The sequence below is a fragment of the Rhea americana genome, unplaced genomic scaffold (genome assembly GCF_003343005.1).
Source record: "Rhea americana isolate MKP2758 unplaced genomic scaffold, rheAme1 scaffold_244, whole genome shotgun sequence".
Taxonomy (NCBI): Eukaryota; Metazoa; Chordata; class Aves; order Rheiformes; family Rheidae; genus Rhea; species Rhea americana.
Window position 1 is genome coordinate 756,878 of NW_028186362.1, and position 26,377 is coordinate 783,254.

Consider the following 26,377-nt stretch of genomic DNA (forward strand, 5'->3'; position numbering starts at 1 on the left):
CCGAAGAGCTCTCGGCAGGCAGCAGAACCAGATAAGCCCATGCCAGTGGCCTCCTCCATTGGCCCTTCCTGTTTCTCCTTCTCCCACAAAGTTCCAAATACCTGAATCCTTTTAGGTTTTGAAGAAAGAAGAAAACGTCTCTTTTCTTTGCCTCTCACCTTGTTCTATTCTCACATACTCCAGAATAGTAAATGAATGCCTTTTGCATGAAATTATAGCAATTAGTGAATACTGTTTCCATGATTTGGCTTTAGTTTAGTCTTGAAGATGTCACATGAAGTCTTCAGGAAGCTTGTGCAACTGTTTCTGCGCTGTTTTTCTCCTTTCAGAAAACAGGCTCCCTGGCAAACAATTTGCCATAACCTTTCTCTTTCTATAAAAACAGCAGGAAAAGAACTACTGAGCAGATCTGCCGTTACATTACTTGTCATTCCTCTCCTTCTCCCATTCTCAAGTTTGTGTAAAGCCATTCCCTCTCCTGCCTTGCTGTTGGCTGCAAATATATCACACTGAACATTACCGGTGTTCCTGGTTGAAATGCATCTTGTGAAGCTCRCTTTGTAACTGATCCTAAAATGCTAGAGCAAACGTTAAGCATCAACAGCCCCTCTGGTTTACACAGGGCATCTTTTGACACAATAAACTCTCTAATATTTAAAAGACAACGGCAGGAAAGGAAAAAGATATGCGCAAACTTTAGCCAGTAATTACAGCACAGTGGCTTGTTTTTTCTTTCTTGAAATGGCAGTAACAAACTTGAGCTAACCTTTCTTGGAAACAGAGAGACGAGTGGTTCCCAGGTACCGAAACTCAGTGACGGAGTTAATTGCTCACTGTGAAATGTTGCCAACGAATATTCCCTGTGGCCCCTGGCAATAGAGTTGTTCTAGCTTTCGATCTCGGCTCTTTAAGAAACCGGGCATGGCGGGTGGAAATTTCCCACTTAGAAAAAGACTAGCCCTGAAATAATAAAGATTACTAGCCTGAATTTTGGCCTGTGCTGGGCCCAAGAGTGAGCTGGTACAAATGCGAACCCAGTCCTGCTCTCGACCTCACCTTTGTCTTGTTTTGTTTCTCATCCAGTGGGTCAGCCTGCACTTTCTGTAACACTAAGGCACTGCAAACCTGCCTTGCAGTTATCCAGTGGAGATAATTAGGACTGGTGCTATCTCAGCACGGCGTGGCTCGTCRTACATGAGCCTTTCTCTGACAAACACAACAGTTGTCTTCTTCTGCATCTGAAGCTGGGGAGAGGGGGAGAGGCCCCCGCGGGCCGGGGCTTATTTGCCTGTACAGCCTGTACCTTTTCTCAGAGCAGAACGCTAACGTGCCTCAGAGGGAAACACTCCTCCTTAATTTATGTCCAGCTTTACTCAATTTCTGCTGCATGCTGTGGTATCTCAAAAGCAATGTATCAACATCCCAGTCAAAATTATTCCCGACAGCTTTAACGACAAGGCTAAGTCACAAAAGGAAGGGAGTTACAGGCCTCATTTCCCACCAGCCTGACTTCTAGATTTTCAATTCCTGAACAAGGCTGGTTTGTCCATTATCGGAATTTGGTTTTGAATTATTCATTAACTCAAAACAACTTATCAGCTAACCCGTGTGAGTGAACAACTGAGGCCCTAGCAGTGCCACAAACCCTTGTAGAGGTCAGGGGAGACGGGCAAACAAGAGGCCGATTCACGAGCAGCCTGCCCAATTTCCTTCCACAGCCAGGTCTTTATGAGCAAGCAGCTCTGGAAGAGATCCTAGAAAAATAAACTGTGGAAACATTTCAGCGACTAAATTGAGATTTAGCAAGGCTCTCAAAGAACGCATTGTTACAGCCTGCTCCCATCAATGGCTACCACTGAGCTGCAGAAAGGGTGTTGCTCCAGTCTTGCTGCACAACCAGCTCCACAATTTGGGAATGTTCTTCCTAATGGCTCTACACACCTCACAGATACCTTTTGTTCAGGCCATGCTGTTACATAACATTTTAGGCGAGTGAAACAGAAAGCCCTCCACATCCACAACGGTGAAACAGCCTATTTAGGCCCCTSAGGCTGCCCTGCCATTAGGCTCACTCGCCACTTTTTTTTGCATTTTGGATGTACTCACAGGAAACTGCTTACTCATTTCACTCCTTGGGAAGTGAAGCAGCACCACCACCTTAAGAATAATTTATTGTCATTAATAATAATACRTTGATATAGAACTTTTCATCCCAAAGGATCAAAAAGCAATTTACAATCTCAAAGCAATTTACAGAGTGGAATAGTTTGTGCTTTAAGGCACACACTGCAATGATGTTGGCGTGTGTACGTGCGTGTGTGTTGCATACAGAGGAGTCGGATCATGCTGCTGACTCAGCTGCCACCCCTCCTCGGGATCCCAGGGAGAACCACGGGTGGCAGCGGGTGAAATAAATGCTTCAGGGGGTGCAAAGCTGCCTGCTCTACCAAACTGAAGAGCATGAAGCCACTGTGGCCACACTTCCCTCCTCTGGGGCAGGCGAAACATGTCTCCATGCATGAATTCATATAACCTAACAGCGCAAAAAGAAGCAGCAACTCGTGGAGGTTTCAGGAAGGAAACAAGGGAGAATGCAGGTCAGAGAGAGAGAGCAGTGATTTCTGCACTTGCGCTTCCACTGCTGCACAAAAGCTAAGAAGTGCTTGCAGGACATCAGTAGTTAAAACAACAGTATGACATTTATGCTTTTGTATCGCTCAGGCTAGCAAAAATGGTAGGCAACAACATGAACTAGTTTTTGGTGGTGCTTTCACATTCTAACCCAAGTGCAAAGACTCTCTCACACAGTAAACTCTGACTTTAAAAGGTCTAGGCAAAACTGGAAAAAAAATGAAAAAGCTGCACAAATGTTAGCAAGTTTGTACAGTTTTAGAGTCAGCTATTTCTCCTGTTTATAGCATTTCCCTTAGTGCCTAAATGAATAAGCGGGAGAGATAAAAAATATAATTTTTGCTTAATGACTACAACAGGAAAAGGCAATGCATCTCTCAATGGAGTGTCAGTAACATATGGAATTTTTCACCATAGGCCACTAATTCAAGTCTTGCCTACTTTACTAGCGAGTCAGACTTACTACTGTCTACCATTGCTTGGTGGCTTACAAGTAAAACAATTTTTAGATCTCCACTCAGTTCTTTGTGCTTACAAGCCTCTATGCATCTTGTAAAATAGCCAGCTTGAGCAAGGAGGGTGAGGAGGAGATGGGTGAAGAGACTCCCACCTCCCAGTTGACCCAGTCTGTCTGGGCAGAGGAGCACAGACGGCACAGCAGAGAGAAGGGCAGGAGAGCAGCCCCCGGCTGTCCTAGTGATGTAGGCAACACGGGCTAATAGCCTCCGGGGACTGGAAGTTGTGATCTCTGCCTTCCTGATACGACCCTGTCATACTACTACTTCTGATCTCCCTTTTCATCCCTTTCTCTATGTTTTTTTATTTACTTAGCACCCTTCTTTGTCTTCCTACTTTTACAATGCAAGTACACTTTAAGGTCTCTGATTAAAAAAAAAAAAAAGGAAAAAACAACAACAACCAAACAGTCCTGTAGACACCTCCTCCCTCCATCATTAACTACAACTCCCTGTTCTGCATGCCATCCGCAGCTTGCTGGGAACATGGTTCATAGATGAACTGGGAAATTAAAACAGTCGAAGGGAGGTTAGAGGATGAGGTCAGGTAGAGAAATCCCCATTGATACTCAGCGCAGCTAGTTTTCATTACAGTTAAGTGAAGTGGTGCTAAAAATAGGTTTGACTATGAAGCACTGTCAGTACCAGGACTCCTATCAGTGCTAACCCTGGGAATTAGTTTATGAATTTCTCCAGTGCAGACAGAGAATACTGAAAACAAATGCCTGAGATTGTCTTCTCAAAAAATATATATATATATATATGTACACACACACACATATATGTATGTATGCATGCATGTATGTGAGTGTGTCAAACACTTATAAAGCCATGAATCCATTTACCCAGAGGCTAGGTAAGATAAACAAGTATGCCATATATCAGGTTGTACTCTGGAACCGAGGAACCTACTGTTGTTGCATGCTATGCAGCCAGCATCCATGAATTATTTTATAAGAATAYATTGAAATTTTCATCAAGTATTTGGGGATTTAAGGAATCATTTGTGTATATTAAAATCAATATTAACTTGTATTGTTCCCTGGCAACTCACTCTAATAGCATTATACAAAATGTTTTCAACCATACGGAATGAGTGATGATGGTATAAACCAGTTTTGAGGAAACTTTGATTGCATTAAGTGCAGGGCTGTTATTTTATTCTTAAACAGCCCTTACCAGCATCAAAGGGATATAATTGAAATACACCAGCAATGATTTCAAACGCTGATGGCTGCTGACAAACATGCAGCCAAAGAACAGGCTAGCACAGACCATTACAGCTACAAATCAACTTTTAAGCAATTTAGAAATACATTAAAGAAAAGCACGGACACTCAGAGGAGCAAGCAGCCGACGCTCGCAGCTCCTGGCGGACAGGTAATGGCAGGCCACGCGGCACAGCAAGGACGCACTCGCTGCCGGGCAGCGCGGCTCGGCGACCGCCCGGCAAAACCCTGCCGCGTTGCACCCCCCATCGCCAGAACCAGCGTCCCGGGGGCGCTTCGCAGCCATTAAACTCCCCTCGGAGCGGGGGCAGCGCCGGCGGAGGGGCGCCCGGAGGTGCGGCGAGCCCCTGCGCCGGCCCCGCGCCGGGGGGCTCGGCGCCCCTGCCCCGCGCGCCTGCCGTGCCTCGCGGCTGCCCGCTCACGCGGCGGCGGCAGCAGCCTGCCGAGCGTCACTGGTTCGGACGGGGTCACGCAGCCAGTGCTTTGGGTGCTACACTAACGCGTAGTTTGGTTTCGTTCTGCTTTTCCTTTCTTTCTTTTTCTTTTTTTTTTTTTTTTWWGGATTTCCAGGGGCTAAAACTGTTTATATTGGTTTATTGCATACGCATTGCAGAGATATGTATTACATACGAAATTAATGGCAGGTTGTTTCACTTTGTTTCTAAATTTAGGCTTCTCCGAGATCAGCCTCAGAGGAATGACAGCTCCCTCCCCAACTTCTTAAGAAATTACATATACTGTGGCCAGATTCTCAAGCTGCTGACCATCTCCTGGCTACGTCGATTCGAGTGGGATTACGCCAATTTACACTGCTGCAGGTCCTGACTGAAACGTGCATTTCGGGCAGCTCAGCTACGCTGTTGCTGCTCACATTTTTTTATTGAGCAGCCAAAGCAGACGTAGGTTTGTGAATAATAAATGTGATAACGATGACATTTATATGCACATACTTCTGTCAAAACTTCTAACGAGGCCTGAAGCACAGGAATAAACATGCAACAAAGTTGAATTAAAAAGCTGGTGAATAAGAGCAGGCATTTTCCCCGCTTGCCCATGAAGGCAGTTTTTTACTAGTTTTTACTGAGTTTTTTTCTGAGTTTTTAAACTCTCTGTTTCACTAAGTGTACGGAATTGATAATAGCAGTTGTAGTCTTCATCATTAATTGCTCTCAAAGCACTGTTTTCAAGGGGATTTGGTGGAAGTATTAAAATGCTTTAAAAGCTTAAAAATATTCTTTGGTATAAAAGCTTCATGAAAGCACTAGCAACACAACTAAATATATTTCAGAGCACTCAGAAAAAAAAAAAAAAAAAAAAGCATTTTCCTCTCCGAGGAAAAACAGCCCGAGCACCTAAAATCAAAACGTCAAGGCCCCAGTAATGCTGAAGGCGGGCGGGACACGCGGTTTTGGGCAGAGCCGGACCTCGGGTAAGGCGGTTCAGCAGGACAGGCCACTAGAGGGCAACCTCACTGCAATTTGGCTCCTGGGATAAACGCACCGGCTTGCCTCAAGTTCTCGCTTTAAGTACATTAGATGATGTTTTAGGAGAAAGGAATCACTAAGTGTTACTTGCTTTTTATTTGCACTGGTACCCTCATTGTTTTTTGCGTTTGCCTTTTCCTCTTTTCTCTTCCTAGCGTGGAAATTCAGACTGTCAGGCATTCGTAGCGGAAGTTTAAGACCRGGAAGATTTTGCTGAAATCGTATCACGCGCCTTTGTGGCGGTCTAATTTAGACAACCTCGACAATGAATGACAAATAACTGCTTCCAGGAGGATATTAAACTTCCCAGGTATGTTAGCAGAATCAAGTCAGCATGCCCCAAACTTGATGTAATGTACTCCGRGCCCAGCCTTAGCATTTTCACAACTCAATTTGCCGCTGCGCTGACAGAGATGTATAGGATTGATATGCAAAGAAGAAAAGTGGTTGTGTTGGTGTCAGGGACAATTAAGGTCTCTGCTCCTGCGCCCATTAGCTGAGGGACTGGGAGGCAGTGGAAAGGGTTAGTCATTCTGCGGGGGGATAAAGGACGTGGATGCTCTGTCTGGGGTATTGATGGAGAAGGGCACAAACAGGAGCTAGGATACTTTTTCAGTGACAGAGAAGTTAATGATTTAGTGAGTCATACAAGAAAAGCTGCCGTGCCACCTTTGGAAATCGTTTGCATTGCAGATGGTGCCACATGAACCGACCTTGTCAAATTAGCAGAAAGCCCGCGTACCGTACGGCAGGCAGCTCGCGGGCAGACTCCAGAGGCGAGTTTATCAGTCAGTGACTCTCTCTCCCCTTACTCTCTGCTTTTTGATGTCAGGCTGCTTTTCATCCGCACTGAGCACAGCTTCTCGGAGGTCTCCCTAGGAAGGTGCAGTTCAGCTCTGCTCCTTCCCCCACCCGGTGCGAGGTCCCAGCAAGCCTGACGTTGCCTTTGCAGTGCGTAAGAAAACTAAATCCCATTCCGCTCTTTCTCCCCTATAAACACAGAGTACAAAGGCAAAATTAACAGGAAAATACTCCGCAGCCACCTTGGTCAGAATCAGTACGAGCAGCCAGAGGAAGGCAACCGTGGCAGATGGCTTGGGCACCGCGGCGCTGGAGCAGAGGACAGCTTCTCCCCGCACTGCTCCTGAGCAGCRAGTGCAGCAAAGTGAATATGGACGTGAAATGAGCTCTCGGAGAGGGTAAGGAATGGGCTCAGCTGCAGGCTTACAGGCCTCGAGGGACCGGTAATGGGCTGCAGAGACYGTCACCTGCAGGCTACTGCTCGGCTCCAATTTATACTGGCTCGAACTTTTCACCAGCTGACAACTTGCTGGTGGTCTGTCTGCAATAAGTTGGTGCCCTTGCATCTGCCCTAAACAGTTGCTGTTTTAATTCCTGCCAACTTTTATTATTGTGTCTGGTTTAGGCTTTGGCCTAATCTACCTTGGGAATATATATATATTTTTAAAGCAATGCTTCATACCTATCCAGTAACATCAAAATCACTGGTGCGAGGGGGACACCTTTTGAAACAGTCCYATTTAACTTTGCTCAATAAAGCTAACGGTTTGTGCTTTTAGTGGCAAAGAGCTCTTGATGCTGCTACAAGGAAATGTATGAGAAAGCTTTTGTTCCCACTGTTTAAAAAAAAGATGTTTTTGCCTGTGGATGTGTAACGTGTTACCTATCACACAGTAAAATGCAACATGATGCAAAGCAGGGTAGCTTTATGAGAGTGGCTGAGCATCTTCCCCGCCCCACCTTCCCCAGGGAAAAAATATAATTYGATATTAACATATTGACAGGGATTTGCAGCTTTTCCATTAAAGTCTTCAACATGAGCAATGTTTTAATCGTCTCTGTGTTTTTAACAGACTTCAGTGATGCAACCACCCTGTTTTCATTGAAGCTAATGGAGGATCCATCATTTAGATCAATTAAATTCAGTAAGTCCTGAAATATATACGTACTTCAGACCATACTGCTTCCCAGCACCCACTGCACTTCTCTCTGAAATACAGTAATTTATGTAAGATGTCTAACTAACAAGCTAGAGAGGGACTTAAACATTTCTCCAGAATACTTTTAATTAATTGCCCTTAACTCACKGGTGTTACTCCAATTTCACTTCAGTGGCATTACACCCGCACAAAACCAAAGCAGCACTGAGGTAAGTCAGGCCCTCAGCACTTTAAAGTCCCATCCTTGTTTCATGAGGGATTAATTAAGGTACCTCAGAAGTCCTGGATACTTGGAATCTTTTCCTTTTTTTAACCCTAATTAAAGAAAATCTTTTACTAAAAAGTACAACTCCCCCCCCCAAAAAAAAAGTACTGTGCTAAGGATGTAAATCACATTGAACATTACATGTCTAAAGGGAGGTGACAGATGACTGTGACTGCCATTAAACGTTTATTGCATCCCTACCACGTAATGCAATTAGAAGGCAAGAAACAAGTAATGTGTATTGCCCTGGTGGGAGAACRGAGAAATTATTGGATTTTCTCTCTTAACCTATTTATATCTTGCAGTGGGGGCATTATGTAGATTAAGCTAGGGACACTGCCCCTATCCAGTGTGCTAAGTAGTATTTGTCACTCATTGCGTTATACGGCAATAATAGCTGTAAGAGTTGCGTGTGATGCACTAATATTGGATCAGAGGGAAAGTGGCTGCCCCAGTCTTCTGCTACCAACGTGCTCTCTTATTGCGTATTCTTAAGTACTGCTCTCAAGGAAGGGGGTAAAACCCCCTAAAAATTACTGACTCTGAGTATTGATATCTGGRGACCAGTGCAACAGGAATAATAATCAGCCTATGGGATGTGTTGCTTTAATAAAACACCACCGTGTTAACAGTGCTTTGTATGCATGTAGTTCTTCAGCCTCTGTTGAGACTGAAGAGTTCAAAGCTTAATAAACTCAACTTCACAGTAGCTGTTTTAAAAGTTTAAGTTTTAAAAAATTCCTAATTTTAAAGTGGAGACATGAAACCATTAGAAGGTACAAGGATAACATAACAGATGAATGGACAAGGGACAGGATTCAACACACTGTTCTAGCTTTAGCAGTGATCTGATGCATTTCATGGTTCAAAAATTACACCTATTTATCTCTACAAACTCCAGCTCAGGTGTTTTAATTTTCTCATGTGTTTGGTTTTGCAGCCCTCGTACTGCAGCAGACTCTGTTAGGGCAAAGGGGTGGTTACACAGCTATGGCTTTAGATGCATTGCAGCCCCAGGACTACATCCCACTCTATGGTGGTCTGATCTCTGAAGTCTAAAAAGCTTGGTATGGATCTGTCAGCAGGTGGTTTATCCAGAACTTCATTAGTCCTCTGAACATCTGATCTCAAAACTGTCCCGGTAATTTTGCCAGTTCAGGCTTCTCGGTGGATTTCTAGGGTTTCCTGACTTGAATCTAGTGACGGTTGCTAATGGCAAGCTAAGTGGCCAGCTGTGGCTGCTTAATACAACCTCACTTAATTGCTGCCCTATCATCCGTCTCCTCAGGCCCTTGCGTTCATTTGTCCGAGGTAATGGAGAGGTAACCCTAGAAACCAATAGCCTTTGTTTGCCCACAGATAGATTTAACATGTTCAGGAGCAATATGAGCTTCTCTGAAACATCCTACTGAAGCACTTCACCCTGAAGAATACCATTAAAGTGCATCTTTCCCAAAGGGTTAAATAAGCACTTGCTACCTGTGCTTGAGCACTGGGCTTAGCCCAGCAGAACCACCAGTGCCTACATATTTCTCTTGACTATGGCTCCTCACTTTTGCTTTGCATGTGCTTGAATATGTCCAGGGTTTATGAAGCCTTCTTCCATGGTTCTTCATGCTGCAATAAGCTTTGCTGCTCTGGTTTTGTTCCCTAGAAAACCATGCAATGATTTATCCATCTGTCTGGGCATGCAGCAGAAGGCACTGAAAAGACTCTTCCTCCTGATGTGATAGCCTGTGTCCTGAACAGACACATGCCGGGGTAAATGAAATGAACCCCTGTGCAAAGCCAGGGTTGCCAACCCAGATTCACAGCATGACCAAAATTAGGGGAGAGAGCTCCCATCACAGGTTGGTTAAAGGCAATGTCTGGGCAAGAGTCAGGGCTAACTCGGGAGTGAAAACATACCCTAAGAGTGAAAGGGTTGCTCAGGCCTCATGGCTCTTTCTGACCTTGTCTTCTCTACCACCAGCAGTATGAGAAGGTAGCTCTGTGGGTTTGGAAGCCTGCCCCTGGGAATAATACTCACAGCCTGAGTACATTTGCCGCATATGCCACCTCGCATAGATGCACAGAACCTTGCACAAATTGATGCAACCATTTCCTCAAAACCTCTGGCAAATGAAGCCTTTTAAATTACAGAAAGCCTTAATTTCAGTGCTATCATTCTCTAACCTCCTCATCTTCCTTGGCCCCTCACACAAGCCACTGTGCTGCAGTCAAAAGCTTCAGCTGTCACCCAACAGTCTTGAATTATCTCAAAAAGGGTATATGGCYTTGCCTTTGGTAACGGGGAATTTGCAGCCCTGCTTCTGCTGACCATGGCAGCAACACACTCGCACAAGTATTCAAGCTGCTGCTGTTGGTTGATCGATGATGCTTGTGGTAACACTTTAAGCTGGTGTCACCTCTTTCAGCACAAAAAGCCAAGCAAAAGAGAAAAGTCTATGCAAAGAAAGTCCATGTCACTCCATCTTTGTCAAACTGGCTGGCAGCACTGTATTATTTTTCTTGCGGCTGCCATATGTGATATTTCAGGAGGATTAAAGGCACTCCACGTTAGTAATAGACCTAAGCCAGCAGCTCAGAAAACAGCGAGAACTATTCTGAACTCACTGCTTTGCCAGAGAAATTTGAAACCCATGACTAAATTGAACTTCAATTCAAAATTCTGATTTATACATTAATGAACTAAAGAGAGCAAAGAACTTTCATGCCTTCTGCACGTCTCTGAGATTACAAGATCATAACCCTAAAAAGCTCCTCTCTTGAAGGTGCCCAGTTTACACATAGGACCACAAGTACCCAGAAAAGTCCGAAAAATCCTGTGGCATTCCAAGGACTCTGTAGCAATTCAGTTTTTGTATCTTTTCCTTTATCAGAGGAAACATTTCAGTCTGATGCTGAGATATATTTTCACAGTGAAAATCCCAGTCCTTCCCACAAAGACATTTTTATATTGAGCATAGGAATTAAAAATGTTCTGAGTGACAGCTTTCCATGAAAGGGAAAAAAWCTACACACATCTATCAAATCTTTGTAATGTAATGTAATAATGTGATATGATTATTGCTAAAAATAAGAACAATTTATAGTACAAAAATCAATACTAGCAATTTCCACTGCTAGATATATTACTTTTATGTCTTTTTGGTACAGTACTTCAACTAACTGAAAACTGACAGTCAAAAGGTCTACTATGCACTGCTTAGCTTTTCAGGAAACTAATGTAAAAACATATTTTCTCAAGCTGTTGTAGGTTTCCCAAATGTAGTCCTCTTGGAAAGGACTGTAATTTAAAGTCAGCAGAAGTGCAGTTGTTTATACTAGGGCAGACAGTGCCTACTCAGGAAGGCTTGATGTCCTTTTTCTCATATGTCCTAGGGCTAAACTAATCTGACTGCAAGTAACTAATCTGTAAGCTATACAGACAAAGCATATATTTTCTTGAATTAAGACAAAGGAAACTCATTCTGTCTGCCTTTCAAATTTGGGAGATTAATAGTATTATGAAGGGACAGTTTTATTACTATATGTAAATCAGGCTTGGAAAGCCAAAAGAGTGGAGTAATACTTCATCCCTCCACAGAGCCTGTTGAACACTATTTCCTGAATTGGCAAGGCAGTGCATTCTGCTATTTTTTGGCACTGTAAAGCATCTGCAAACCAGTCATGCTATCTGATCATCTTTCTGGTATTCGATAATATAGTACTAAAGGCACACGTGAACAAAAGGCAGCCAGGGAATTATTTGTGAATTATACAATATTGGTATTCAGTAATAAAGCCCTAGAATTAGTTGGAAAAGGAGAATATTAGACTTCAAAATTGGTCTAATGAGTACAATACTTGTCTTCGATGTCAAATACATTTATTCAACTGAATAATGCAAGTGTTGAGACTTTACGACYACTGAAAGGCTTGAATACGACCGACTCTAGCTGAAGACTAAAGCATTTACCATACACTCTCGATTGAATCACCAACCCTTTCATTCCCCAGCTTAAGCATCTAAGCAGGTCTATCTCTGCAAGAATTAAATTATTATTTGTTATATGGGGGAACATCGTGGTTCATATATTCTCATGTAAGAAATACCTGTTTCCCTGACACTTTGTTTGAAAGTAGGCTTCTGAGGATAAGTGTTTACTATGTATTTGTTCTTGTTTCTTTTGAAGTCACTTTATAAAAACTCCAGCAACTTTATCAAAATCCTACTTACTTCAAGATGTTAGACAGTAAATGTTTGTTAGAGACAGATAAAATAGAAAAATTTACATCTTATAAAGGAAGTATCCATTAGACTATAGATTTAAGTGAAAATAAAAGAAATTATGGGCAGCAGAGAGAGGAATTTCATTGTAAAACCAATGCAAGGGACTATAAAACATCTGGAAGATGTTAGTGACTGCACTCACTGTAATCACAAAGCATGCTATCTCTGCTCGGAGGCCTGATTCTCTTTGACTTAAAGGGGAAAGAAAAAGTCAAGTGAGATAGTGGAGGTGTTGCTCAGAGCAAGCTGGCACTCCTAATGTGAGCACTGATAAAATGCTGGGGGGAGGCTCTCGGCTCTGCTGCTTCTCCAAAGGGGAGACAGCCAAACCTCCCTCCACTTGGGGCCGAGCATCACCACCGATGGTGACTTCAGAAATGCCATGCACACTCGCACTCTCCATGCACCAAGGGCTACTCAGACAACATTTTTCTCCAAGTAATATTGGCAATAGCAAACCATTAGTGCACATCCAGGTAAAATGCCTCAAGTGACGGTGGAAGCAGAAACTGATGGAAGAAATGCTGACAGCTTGCACTGGAGAACACCCTGACATRTTCCAGTGGCTTTTGTCTCTCCTCTCCTCTGATTTCCTCCTGCACCCTCAGGGGTACAGATTTAAGCAAGCTGCAAATCAGCGCTCCCTGGCCTCTTCCAAAAGGCAAATTGGATACCAAAAGGTATTGTGCCATTGAAGTGGCATTTTTTTTTTTGAAAAGTAGAAGTGCATGGTGAAAAAGGCCTGTGCAGGCCTCACTTGCTTGTGGCTTCACACTGGTGGTCACCAAAGACACAGGGCAAAGTCCTGCCCCACTGATGCTAACGGCAGCCTTCCCACCGACTTTGCAGCAGGCMGGTTTGACCCCTGCTGAGTCCTTCCTCCATGGCCTGCCATGAGCCCTGCTGCAAGTACCAGCTTCACCTCACAACACTTCTTAACTTTAACTACACCAGGCTATGGATTTCTTTTTAACTTTTTTCATAAAATTCTGCCTTTTATGTGAAGTATAAGTCAAAGGTGGTAACAGAGCTGTTGAAATTTATGTTTCCTGAAATCCAGTAACTCAGATGTGCATTCTGAAATAACTACAGTAATTCTGATTGGCTCTGAATAATAGGAGCAAGAAGATAAAGTAGTGACAAAAAACGAATTATTACGTTCTTCTTTGCAAGTTATATACTGCCTCATTTCTTTCTCGATTTTATTTACAATCTGATCTGATTATTATTCAACTTAGTTTGYTGTTCACCAGTATTCACAGAATTATTTTCATGTAAAATTTTTATGTACAGTTTACTCAAAACTCTTTGTGTTGGCAATATACTATTTTACTCAGCCATATATGCAAGATATTAAAAGCCATTCCTGCTTCCTAGTACTAGAAAACAGTAAATCATAAGTACGCTGCTGACACACCTCTGATATGCAATACATCTTTTAATACAAGTTTTTCAGACAAATGATCAATCACACTACAACTCAACAGATTTAAACTATTCACAAAGAGTTTGAATATTGCCTTATCTAGATGCTCAAGAATAATGAAGATTACAACTGAATGAGCGACAGAAATTAAAATTAGTGACATACTGAAATATGTTAATCCGTATTAACACTTCTGTTTGCTCTAGGAGATAAAAGGCATTACAGCTAATGACATCATGGACCTTATCAGGAACGTCCAGAGAAGCAACAAAACATTTGGATAGCTGCTCAGACAGCTGCTGAAATACAGTCTGCAGAATTCGCCCGAAAGCTTCTAAAAACGGGTTGCTGTGTTTTGTTTGGGAGCCAGTCTGTTCTCTTGACTTTCTGGACCACCACCAGAGGTGAATCTGCAGCTCTCTTAGGGCTGGCCTTCAAAAGTAGGTGTAGMAACACAGTAGAACAAAACACTACAACTAAAAATATGCAAATTAACTGAAGCCCTTTAGAAACTTCAGAAAGATTCATATTTAAGTMTARAATACTGGAAGGAGTGAGGAGAGGAAGGAGGTGGCATAGGAGGCAGGGATTAATTTTTGAGAATTGTTTCACTTAGCCATAAAAGAAACTGGAAAAAAAGGCTAAGGCTATGCTAGGGTGAACCTACCTTGCTTTAACATATTTGTGCTTTCATTTGGATTTTGCTTGGGGAATAGAAGGAACAGACAGCTACAGCGTATGCAATCCAAATGAACAAACATGAAACAGAAAGCAAATTCTAGTAACATATGTCTTTTTWAAAAAAGGAAGGAAAAAGTGGCAGTTTCAAGGTAATTATGTGTTTTTGATGCTCAAGCCTACATAAAAAATAGTTCACAAAATACCSAAGGTTGCCTGCATTTATTTCTGTAACCAGAAAGAGAACAAACCTACAGCAGAACTATTTTGGCTGAGAGATTCAACATGGCTAAAGGACTGGGCCTCAGGTGTCCAGCCTCCATCTCGCTCTTCATTGACACAAGCTTGCTAACGAAGMCCAGTCTATCAGCACACACACATTAAAAATTACCTAAGAGTCATCTGTACAAAAACAGAAAAAAAAAAGTAATTTTCTTTTGRGGGTGGGAGCCTTTGGTGTTGATGCCAAGAAAACTGGCAAGGACTGGATAGTTAAAACATACGCAAATATAACTAACATAATGGTGGCAACTTGCTGGTACAGGAAAGCATACCTCTCTGCTCACTGCCAAAAGCTCCCCTCTCGACAGTAAAAGTTCTGGAGTTTCAGGTTGTCTGATGGCAGCTTTTGAGACTTCACAGTGTAAATTAGTACCAGTTGTCCCCACAACCAACATCCTGACAGTTCTGCTGCATCTTTGCCATACTTTCCTTTGAAACAACACAGGAAAGTATGCACTTGTTAGAACTATTTTTAAATATTTTTCCCCTCATCAATCAAGATGCAGCGCTCTTATAAGTTTAAACAGAATAAGCCCAGCTTGTTGGATAGTAGGCCCAAAGACCTTCTGCATGTAACTCTTAGACCTCTGGACTTCAGTGGAAGTCTTGTGATTAAAGGTTCAGTGGGAAACTGGCACTTCTCGCACACTGTGTCCTATGCACAACACTGAGAAAACATCACTGTTCACTAGGAAATGTTGTGGCATGTGGCRTGAACCTTCAGCTCATAGCAGTTATCCAGAATACGTCTACCTTTCRTTATATGATGCCCATACAAATGCAACGAATACTTTCTGGTGAACAACAGCCCGCCATTCTTCCACTGAGGCATGGCTTTAGAGTATGAAAGAAGTTACAAAGTGTCACTCAGTTTTCACTCCAGAAAGCTGATGTTGCCCTTATAATTGAGTTTCAATTCATTATTAATTTGCCATTGACTGACTAATCTAACACTTCAAACGCTTCACAGAAAGGCAGACTGTTACGAAAAACACACAACATCTCGATGTCATCAAATGTGGGCTGTTGTACTAGATATATGATTCCAGTTCTCCAGTTCAAGCATTCACTCTACCATATATAAATTAACTGAACCAGATTTATTTGCAGTATAAAGTACTGCACCATATATGAATTGACTGAAGCAGATTTATTATGTGCCAGACAGACAGAAATTTGAAAACAGCCTTTCAAGACAATGGAAGTATGTGCAATAATCCCAGTATCAAAGCAAGATTTAGAGCAGCAAACTATATAATAAAAGGCATTTACGAACCGAACAAAATCTYAAGTCTTTTTCCTACCCTCTGAAAATGAATGACATTTCTGAATTTAATTCATACCTATGCAAAGGACCTGCACAAAATCTAATCAACACTTAATTCCTACTAGAATGGTTTAAGCAGGACATAAGTGGTGCATAAGTCTCTCTTCACCCATTAAAAATACTGTAATTCATCAAAGAGAGTGAAATGTCCTTAGGACAAATTCAAAAACTGCAATTCCATTTTCCCCTATTTTTATCAGCAAAAGTTTAAATCTGTCAGTAAGTCTATCTTGAATTTAGAAGAAAAGTTAAAATGTCCTGACCATTTTAACCCTAACAATGTTTTCCACAAGGACAGAATAAGAGTGTCTCTCTGGGCAGAAGTCCTAGAGAGGCTACTTGTAGGGCAGCCAGATATTGATGGGGCAAGGTAAGGGCAACTCTACCACCATTCTTCCATTTTGTGCCATACTTACTACGGCATTTGAAGGAAATAATCTAATATCTGTAAGCTACATAAATTTCCTGATTTGGAAGGCAGGGAAGGGAGGGACAGAGGGAAGGAACACACACCTTTCCGCACCAGGCAAAACCAGTAACAAAAAACTAATCAGCAACAAAACATGACAGTTTTTTTTTTTTTTTTTTTGAGACTCTTTGCTTCAGTAATTTTTAAACCATATATTCAGTGAAGAACAGAGCATAAATTTTATTGGGAAGTCACACCTCGTTGTGTGCACACTAGTAGCAGAGATATGCCCAAACTGCCAAAGGCAAGTCCAATTACACCTGCTCTCAGTTCCAGGAGTGACCAGCACTGGCTAAGCTTCAGTGAATGATAAGAGCTTAATTTACTTATGGTGCTACCAAGAACAAACTCTCCCTGTCTGAGCACCAGAGTAAAGCTCTACTTAAACCAGAGAAGTTTGGTCCATCAACAGAAAGACAAAACTTGACAGCCTTGTCATATGGATCATCACTTCTTAACTTCAGTTAAGCAATAAATGCCAAAATAAAGATAAAAGTTTCTGAATGTTAATGGCTTCCCAGGCTCCTGGGAACCGCTGGGAGGGCAACCAAGGGAAGCTGGGAGTAAGGTGCACCCCATCTAGGCAGGCGGCCAAGGCTTTTGGAAAAGTAATCATTTTGCCTGACTCCACCTCAGGCTGGTCAAAGCTTGGGAACACAGAGCCTGCTGAAAATGCCCCAGAAACTGCGCAGCAGCCTGCAGCACAGCTGAGGGGCACCCTCAGGTCAGTAGGCATTCCTGACATTTTTTTCCTTTTCAGTCGTTACCCTCTTTTCACTGGTCCCTACATCATAAATCAGCGGCCTTGGCCACTTGACGTCACTGCCTGGTGCCAAACGCCCCCTCCGACCGCGATGCGCTCCTACCTGTGTTTGAGGCTACGACRTTACGACGGTTAGAAACAGGTTTGTTTGCACAGATTGCTCCTGACAGCTGGATTTTGTCGGAGAGTGTCTGACTTCTTGGAACTGCCCTGCCAGAAGATCCACCTCGAGATATTGCACATAACTGTGCTTACTGCCCTGTATTATTACAGAAGTGGAGTGCCAGGATTCAAATTCTTAACATCCTTTAACCCTACCTGCTAGCTTGAGTGGAAGCTAAATATTAAGAGCCTACGAAATCTCTTTAATTTTCAAATTAATAAACCTACTAATGTACTGACATCTCAAAGTTTCAAGGAAATCTAACCAAAATATTCAGTTACAAATAAAATAACCAAACCCTTACTCTTTGTGTTATTTACACCAGAAAGGGAAGGGCAACATTCAAACATGTCTGCATGTCCTTATTTTATTCATCTACATCCTGTAATGAATTTTAGATTTATTATTTAGGTAGTCCTGCAGTTCCAGTAGTTCAGAAGATTATTTCAGCTTGCTTCCATAGGTTCTCCCACCCAGGGAGATCCAAGTGATGGATTTTCTAGATATGACTTCCAAAGGAGGAAAGAAAGATCGCCTAATGTACCACAGACCTCTGTCTTCCAGAGCTGACATCATTTTATAAACACCAGAGCGAGMACGATCATTACTCAAAATGCAAACCAGTATTAGAACATGCAATACCACCTACAGAAGTTAAAACAGAATTGACCCGTACCTGTTTGATGAATGTAAAGCCTCTAACTGAGAAATAGAGTAATGCCTAGTCCCTAGTTTCATGACAGCTAATAAAGTAGTAAAGGCTGACTGAAGACTACTTCTGTATTTTGGGATATATTCCTTTACAGTCTAACTTTCTAGTGCTCTCAAGGAGACTGRAGCTCCAGAATTGGATTTTTTCCTCACTTGCCCATGAGCCTGGAAGATGGGGAAGCAATGCCATTCACCCACTGGCAACAGGCAAGTCTTGTGCTGCTGGGTAATGTTCCCTCCACAACTCCAGATCACCACTGCTAGCCCATTCAGTCCTCTTCAGATACACCTGGAGAGAGAACTGCTGGACATGGGGATGAAGCTGGGGCACTTCTCTGAGCATCTTTGCATCCCTGAGCATCAGTGCAGTAGACACTGGGGGATTCCCAGGTGTGCAAATTGAAAGCACACAGTGTTACAACGCAACACCCTCCCACGCGATCTAGCCTAGCCCCCACCCTAGYGTAGCTCCATACGGCATACGAGCAGTGTCAGGCAGTATGATCTTATCTTAAATGAGGATGAGCTACAAGTTGTAGTGTAAATGCTCTGAGTAGCGCATCCATGCAGTGGAAAGAAAAATGAGACTCTTTCAGGGGCTGCGAGAAGAGAAGAGCCAYGAGAGAGCTGTTTAAATTCTGCCTGTGCCAGCAGCTTGCCCGCTGCCCGATGAGGACGTGCGGCAGAGGCTCGGTAGGCGAGCTGCAGCAGGTTTGGTCGCAAACCAGACTGCGCTGTAACAAGTCCRAGTCTGCTACCTATGTCCTCTCTTGCCTTTTGGTGGAGACAAGCATCTCCAGCCGTTTGTACACCACAAATTACTCCCATGTTTTCTGTGAGTCCATCAGTAGGGAGTTCCAATGTCCRCTCATTCGCTAACCCTGCCTTCTGCTCCTCTGTTTTCCACCTAAAAATGGAGATGCTTGCCTGTTTCTGATATGTTTTTTTCTTCTGCAGATAAAAATACACAGTATTCACTCAAAGGCTTCTGAGCTTCTGAGGAGTATGATCTGAGTTTCTGATGTGCCAAGGAAACCTTACTCAGGAGGCATTCATTTTGTATTTCACTGCCAAAGTGGTCTTCATTAATCGAAGGGGTATAAAAAGAAAATATATATAAGAAAACAACGCAGAATGAAATAATACCGTGAAAATTCTTCCCAAATGTTATTATGGTAGTTTTTAAGATAATTTCTTAATCCAATGTATCATGTTTAATGTTCATCCAAGCTAAACCGTAGATTCATGTAGCTCTTTATATTTCTTTCTCTGGTAGCATAACACACTGGGTCAAGCGTGACCAGTGTTTATTTTATATTTGTAAAATTGATCCCAGCTTCATATTTTTGAGAAAGATTGGTCCATTTTGGTCCAATTCCAGAATAAATCTTGCCTGTTCTTTTAAGGGGGGACAGAACCTTGACATAAAACCATTGTGATTGTGGAAGGCATTTCTGGCAAATGCAGTGAGTGATCAACTTCCCTGCTTGTTTTCATAGTGATAAATATATGGTACCATTAGGCAGGAAAACAGAATATTCCCCCAAAATCTCTGCTAAGCACATTTTGGAATTAATGGGGTAGCATAGATACATCACGCTCTTTTTCTCGCCTAAGAGGTATTGGATTCCATGAAATTCATTGACTTCCACATAATTAAAACAACCAGATTGGAACATCGCATTTTCTTCTTTTCTGCACAAGTAAAAAGAACAGGGAATCTTGGCAAGGTTAACTATACAGTCTTGCTAGGCTTCTATAGATTTCATTAATGCCTCATAAAAGAGAATCAATAAAACTTCTTGCACACCAATATAAAAAATGACCTTTGAGTTACTCTTTAAGACAAAAAAAAAAAAAAAAAGAAAAAGAAATGTAATCAATAGACATCACTGAAACTTCTCTGATGAGATCTCCTGTAACAGGGAGTTTAGATTAATAATTCTTCAGAGAAGTTATGTTCCTGTTCTGAAATCCTTCCTAAGGGACTGTTCCTTAACCTATGAGTAACTTCAATGGGATAATTCATTTTAGGCCACAACCTTGCAAAGCTGCATATACACAGGCACGGGATTACTTGCACACTGAAACATAAGCACTTGCAAAAGTGGCATMGCACTTCAAAGGTTAATAGGATTGCTCATAAGAGAAAGGATTTTACAGAACTGTGCCTTTGCTCCCATTTACACTATAAATTTTCCTTCAGCATTTTTCGAGGGGTATGAAACCCTAAAATGCTTAAATTGACTTCATCAGGTCTTTTAATACAACTTACAGCTCAGTGCACCCATTGAGTACACCAAACTGATACGTATCTTAGGAGAGGAGAGTCCCTGCTAAGAAATGGCTCTGCCCTTGCAGCAGCGTTAGGAGTTGAAGAAGGGGCCTGACCCGGGGTCCGTTCACGGAGACCTTCCAGCTACTCTGCTCCAAAGCCCTTGCTCAGACAGCTCACGGGATCCCGCTTTCATCTTGCCTTTTGATCTGACAGGTCCTCTTGCATTCAGGGATAATAGARACCTTTGGATAGCTGGTTCAGTGGCTAGATGGACCAAGCCAGAAAATTGTTCTTCTGAGTGTGTCCACCCCACTTCCCCGCCGACACACACATTGCTGCAAGATTTTTCAAGTGAATAAAGAACTGCCTCACTTTGGGGGGAGGGAGGGGGAGATAATCTGAAGGCAATATTAGTTTTCCATCTTGTTTTTTAAAGTAATTTCATTACTTAATATGCCTCATAACTACAATGTTATAAATAAGTTGCATTAACTTCTGGAAGCATTTATTTTAATATTCAAGAGGTATTTATTTCTTTTTAAAAAACCCTYTTATATCTGCATGACTTCCCTTTCGGTTTTCACAAAATTCTTTCTCTGTGCTGTTCAGTTCTTACTCAACTGCCTTCTGGCCTGATCTGTGGGTCCTGAAGTCTGTCCTAAAGCAGCGTTTGGCTCCTCAAACGTCTCTCTGGCATTTCTTTACGGGCACCTGCTGCTGGTAATTACAGGCCTGTCTCCTAACCACTTCCTCTGTTTTATGTCAGGGCAACATTCAGCCCCCCTGCTTGCAAACAACTACCAATAAAAAACCATTGCACGACCCCTCACAGTAATGAGGCAGGACAAGTTAGGTTTGTRTATACTGGTTGTCCTAACAAACAAGGAGCAGTTTCTTTATAATCTTCCTTTTGTTGCCTGAAGTAGCATAATATATAACATGCTGTGGTAACCTTAAGCAGATTGCCTGGGCACATTTGGGTCTGTCTTGTGGTTTAGAAGTAGCTATTAAATATCTACTACTCCCCAAAACACATTTTACTTAGTTGGAGGATCAAAATACATCTTTCCTCCAACCAAGTTTTCATGCAAGAAAAAAGAATGTTTAGTTTATACCTTGTGTTTATAAACACGTATCTTCGGGAAAAGGAGAATGCTTTAACTTCGTTATACAGTGTAATATCTGTCTTACCACCCAGGGAAACAAATATAAATACTGGAACATATTCAAAACTCTGTTCTCCAGAGAAATATATTTTTCCATTGTTAGCAATTATTACTTGAAACTGCTAATSTTAGAAGGTCAWTTTTTGTTTGTTTCAATTTTTCATTGTTCACTTTGAGAGAAGCTAATGAGGAAAAGATAATTTTGTTTTTGTAAACAGATGTCTCAGATGATCAAAAGTGACCAGCCATTGGAATAGCTAGAAAAAACAGCTGATACAGAAGCCTACTGAGAATAGTTCATCTCACTTTTTCATCAGGAAWAGGGTGATTTTTGAGAACAAACAACTGTAGGCAGCAAGGGGGCAATGTGAACATACAGCCTTTTCGCTTTAATTATTGGGCTTTCAGAGGCCTTGCAGTGGTTGGGTGCTGCTTGGCTGCAAAAACTTCTAAAGAAAATTTCACCAAGCTGAACTCTATTTAAAATATAACGCCCCTCCCAATACTAGTAGTCATTAAAGGAGCATTTTATCCAATAATCATCATCCTAGATTTGTATCTTTTCTTTTGGTCCTTTCAAGTAGGGTGAGATCTTGTAAAGATAGAAACGTTTTTTCTCATGGCAAAGAATCTCTTTGTTAACCCCAGGTTTGCTTTCTGGTGTACTTTGCTGTGTCTACTCCTTTAAAGCACGCTTAGGTCACAAACATTTTTCTTTCCAAACRGACAAGATAGCAGCCTTTCTCCTTTGAACATAATCTTACAGAAACTTTAACGTACCATGTATCCTCATTGGGTGTTGATTTGAGGYGCTCCTTGAACTCAGTGAAGCTCTGCTGCGTTATACAAAATGAAAGGGCTAGAAACAAAGACGTTTTCTGAAGGCCAGCTCTTCCACTTAGAAAGTTCACATGCCCGAATGTAATCAGAGGTTTCAAAAATTAGAGTCTATGAGCTCTAACTTATTAAGAACAGATGTGGCTAAGTGGCACACRCAATTTACTTATGCAACTAAATAGAGCAGTGTATATTTATATGCAAAAATATACCAGCTGGTATCCATTTTCTTGCTAATCAAAACACCTCTGGCCTTTTCAAAGTCTAGATCTCTGCTGCTGCAACTATGTAGCTTGCACACACAAAAATCATCATACCTAGTGGCCTTCAAATCAGGAAAACAGGGGATTACACAAACTCTTACTAATAGTTTGTGCTACTGCTGAAAGACTCGTACACCTAATCAGATAACAGTGGCAACTGAAAACTGAAGGTSACAACACCGTCTGTTAAACCATCTAGTCTTTGATAAACAACAGAGCACAAGTTAGAATAATTATATGTTGAAACCTGGGCTATTATCAGGTAAGTTCTTTACTCTTGCACATAAGTGCATCTTTTCAAGTAATACTTCATAGTGATCAACACACTTCACTGGCAACAGTTTGCACAAGTCTTTACGTTGGGTTTACGGGAAGGAAAGACTTAGGCTTACAGAAGCCACTTCAGTCTGGAAATTCCTTGTGGGTAGGTAATTATTAATTTCTCAGAGACAGTTTCTGGGTGCAGCTTGCATAACAAAGCAATTTAGTATGTTTCATACACCATTATTCACAAGCAATGATTCACATTTCAATGCAACATCTCACATAGTAGGTAACAAAGTATTGGAACTACAGTTTTCCAAAACTAGAGTACTGCCTTCAGGAACTCTTGCAATCTTGCTACAGACAATGACCAGCAACATATTTGTAGTAACAGCTTTGAAAATCATAGCATTGCCTTCCTAGGCGCCTGGATGGTATTGATAGTGACACTTGACACCAATCCCAAGATGAYGACACATGTTATTAAACTGCTCAAAAGTCATTGATATAGCTTAAAATAACTGCCCATTGAAATGCAAGGRGAAGTTAAATGAACTGTGATCTTTAAAGAGAATGATGGTTTTTTAAGGMTCATGTAAGGAGAACATCCTCTGGTGCACACATTTTCTGATATATACCAGTGATGGTAAACAGCATGGGTTTTGTATTTATTTTCAGGTGCTATTTCAGAAAACAAATAATGTAACAGTTTTTATCTTGGACTGTGGACAGGAGTTAATTTGCCCAAACATACTAAACTTTAAAATAAGACAAAAAGCAATCAAGAGCATTTTAAAATGAATTTTGATCTTATAGAAYATGTGGCAAATACAGTTCCCCACTAGATGTACTTCTACGGGGCTGCTGAAGTACACAGTTCAAAGTGAAGAACCTACACAAGAGCAATCAGATTTTCATTCTTTTAATGTATCTAGAGAAGAAAAAGAAGAAGTGAGTGTATTAGAAAGTCTTTCATTTTTTTAGCTAAATAACAGCCCTTCTCATAACTTGGGAGCCAGAAGTGCATGTGCATAATCCCACAAAATTCCAAAATACTGTGTTATCGTAACAGCAGAAACCTTGAGAAAATCTTGTTAAAGTCAGACATATCAGTGAGGGAGCTGAGACAGTCAGGACATCCAGAGGTTTTGCTAGATATGCCCTTTTGCTTGCATAAATTACTGCAAGCAATCATTTATCGTCCTTACTACCAGCAGGAAATACTCATGGCAGCTTTGTGTGCCAGTTATGCCTCGTACAGAAAAAACACTGCCGAGCCACTTACTTAAACTGCATCAAGCTGCATCTGCTCAGAGGTGCCATGGAAGCTGGTGGGGATCCTGGGCACCCAGTAATTTAATAAATGGACCGGTTGAAATACCTTGCGATTTCCAGCTGTCCTAGGCCTGGGGGCTTCCTTTGCATGAATACATGACTCGAGGAGCCAAACACATCAACAGGTTTTCCTTATCCCCTTGCTACCTTAGTGTATTGAAAGAGGAAGCAAGGAAAAAGGAAAAAAAAATCTTCTCCTGCAACATTTCCCAACACTACCAACTATTTGATAACAATTTTTAATTGGTCATAAGCTCAAGAGGATCATGCCTCAGACAGGAGAGCATTCGTGGCAGAGTGGCATATTTCTGGAGACTACTTATTTCTTCATAGTGAATGCCAAATTATTTGCCACTTTATGTCAATTTTAGTGAGAAATTCAACTACAGAGGAAGGGGGAAAATTCCAAGAAGAGAACACTTTCAAATTTGTCTTTCAAAACATTACTTTGATTTCTTTATTTAAAGAAGGTGAAGAACACACTGAAGTAAGCAAAAATACAGAATGTTTTGTTTTACACCGTTGTTTCTAAAGGTCTTTGTTTGGGGAAGCGAAAAATGACTTGAGGGACRATTACGATTATTTTTTCCTGAAATTTCAAGGCCTACCAATGAACTGAATAAAGTATGCGCACAGTCCTAACTCACAGAGACAGTTTACCAGCCTCATGTAACTTCACATATTCTATCGTAGAAGACTATTGGTCTCCCTGTCCTCTTTCTATTTAAAGACMGACTCAGAGCTTCCCAGAAGGACTGATCCAGCCTGGGCTAACAGGCCCCACAGGATTTCACTAGAAACCTGGTTTCTGGTCATCCGAAGTTTTCACAGCCTTCAGGGCCCTGACTTAGCTGCATAAGCAGTTTCTACGAATGGTTTCACGTCTGTGTTTCAGGGTTCATACCCAATATTCCGGCATCCAGACAGATAAAAATATTAAAAATTCAGAAAGACAAAGAGTATGCTAATGCATTGCCTTTTCCGATGAAAACATATATATGACTATATCAGAGCAATTGTCCCACTCCAATGTGAATGGCATCATTTTGTAAGCTCCAACATAATTCAGTTCCATCGTTCTCCTTCAGCTTGCCAAAGTGTACRTATTTACTTTTTATAATCAAACACAATAATGATTTTTTAATAACTTACAGAAGAAATAATGCAAGAGACAAAGCAAAACATACAGGAAAAGTCACTTTTGACCTATGTTTTATCCTTTAAAACCCAAAAGTGGATTCAGTATTAAAATCAAAGCGCATTAAGTATATTGTGAAATATTTACAGCTGTTATTACTGCCTGATTTATGTGCRCCAGAGACCAGATTATTCATACTGGTTTCACAAGCAATATGTTAGTAAACAGGATTTTATTTGGTAATTATATTAAACATGTCCATATAAGCTTGGAATTAATTACAAATGGTATTTTACTGTACTTGATAAAAGCATTAAGCAGCAAGAACTAATGATGGCAAAAAGGCCTCCTCTCTTTTTCAATAAAGCTTTCCATGTGAAAATCTGTCAACATGAAAAAGTTACTGCTTGTAATTAAAACCAGACTTTAGTTCAGTAATATGTTTACATGTTATTTTCCAGAAAGAAAAAAAAATGCAATTAAATTACTCTCCCTGAGTCCTGTGGTTCATGAACACATGGTCTGTTCTGGACACGCTACTAATGTCGACTCCTTCAGTTTGAGAAGAAAAAAAATGAAGTCAGCCTCATGACACAGTCAAGAGTTTTGCACTATTAACACAGTTTGTTAAGAGTTTAAGTGAGCCCTCCAGATGTATTTGCAGGGTTTTTGCAGTGGTTGTGTCTACCCAAATCAGGCATTTAAGCTCTACACTTGTCAGTACTTGTACAAGGTTTCACTAATGGACTGATAATAGCAATGGGGAGGCGGAGGAGGTCAGAGTAATACTTCACCATACTTGTGAGCATGACAGTGAGTGACTAATTATTCCTCGGTTTCCAGCTCTCACATCAGCTTACTGAACAACCTCATGGACTATCTCCACAATAGATTCATAGCACAACCTCTCTTTTCA